This window comes from Amphimedon queenslandica, unplaced genomic scaffold (genome assembly GCF_000090795.2).
Source record: "Amphimedon queenslandica unplaced genomic scaffold, v1.1 AMPQUscaffold_4486_Cont23536, whole genome shotgun sequence".
Lineage (NCBI taxonomy): Eukaryota > Metazoa > Porifera > Demospongiae > Haplosclerida > Niphatidae > Amphimedon > Amphimedon queenslandica.
In genome coordinates this window covers 1-1,535 of record NW_003555203.1, presented here as the reverse complement: position 1 = coordinate 1,535, position 1,535 = coordinate 1, and the positions used below count along the sequence as shown (strand labels likewise).

Genomic DNA, 1,535 nt, shown 5'->3' with positions numbered 1-1,535 from the left:
CTCTAATGGCTATTGCTGCTGGTATCTACTGGTGTCTGTTTTTGGTTCATCTTATTTTACTATCATCTGCAACAGAGTCAGAGCTAGTTCAAACCTCTCCATCTTATTCTCCAGTGTGTCCTGGTGATAGACTAGTATTCACTTGTACTATAACACCTGTTGTTCCTGGAAATGTATTCTGGAAAATACCTGGTCAGAATCCTGACCATTTAGAACCAGTGACAGGACCTGAAACTCATCATAATCTTATTCTTAATGTTACTATTAACGAGGATGGTACTATAACAAGTACTGGTATATATGAATCAGTATCAGTGTCATTAAATGGATCTGAGGTTGGTTGTGGAAGAACACAAGTGTTTGCTCAATTGAAAATAATTACTATTAACATTAGAACAGGTTAGACATACATGATATTATTTATTGATTATGTAGCACTAATAATTAATAGATCCACCAGTAGCTGTGAGTAATATAAGTATAACTCCAATTAATAATAATACAATATTTATTAATTGGTTACATGAACAGAACATACAATGCATAGTGAACTATAAAGTTACAGTTAATGACAGCAATGGATCATCTTCTCAATACAATCACAGCACTATTGGGAACAATTCTAATATAACTGTACCTTCTCTCATTATTGGTACTAATTATTCATTTATTATTATTCCTATTGATACTATTGGAAGAGAAGGACCTCCTTCATCATTAATACAGTATATATGGAATGGTAAGTACTATACACACACACACTCATTGTATTTCTTATAGTACCAGCTCAAGTTGTTAATATTAGTTGGGATCAGATATCAACTGATACTATTACAATATGGTGGAATAACACTCAAGTATGTTAAGATATTACATTCAATACCATATAGCGGAAAATTTTTGTGACCCAAAATTTTAATGGATTTTGCGTTTTTTTTTCAAAATCCACAAAAATAAAACCCGCAAAAAGTGATTTAATACAGTTCAAGATGGCCAAAAAGTAGAAAACCACAAAAATTAAAGCCACAAACTTGATTTTTGAATGGATCCGCAAAATTTTTGGGCCACAAAAATTTTCCGCCATACAGTAGATGTGTTGATAATATTTCTTAGGTCTATTCTACTATACCAGTTCCTCCTATTCAGTATTACATTATTAAAGTATACAATACATCAAACAGTATTATATACACTAATAATACTAATGATACTAATATTACTATCACTGGACTACCTCTTACTGATGCTAACTACACTGTTACTATCATTCCTGTTAATGTTATTGGATATGGACCATCAGCTACTGTTAATGGTATACAGTTATCTGCATGCATAATAAATTATTATTATTTTTTATATATTTTTTATATAGTACGTAATAATTCATTAGACAGTTCTTCATCAGTAAGTTCTACTGCTCCATCATCAGGTCAGTATTAATAATTATTAATAATTATATTGTCCATTATTAGTTACATTATCTTATACTCCATTACTCAGTACATATACATCACATACAGTATCTTTCACTGGTA

At 30.7% G+C, this 1,535-nt stretch overlaps 1 long non-coding RNA gene across 2 annotated transcripts; it reads left to right on the top strand.

The window, feature by feature from the left end:
* The first annotated feature begins 819 nt into the window (after positions 1-819).
* LOC109592641 (uncharacterized) lies at positions 820-1,529 on the top strand. 2 transcript variants are annotated; one of them, XR_002190465.1, is made up of 4 exons: positions 820-857; positions 1,114-1,312; positions 1,373-1,429; positions 1,473-1,529. It is a non-coding gene; the product is annotated as an uncharacterized LOC109592641 (long non-coding RNA). The 2 variants fall into 2 exon arrangements; XR_002190464.1 differs by lacking the exon at positions 820-857 and having other exon boundaries at positions 1,083-1,312.
* Positions 1,530-1,535: the final 6 nt, after the last annotated feature.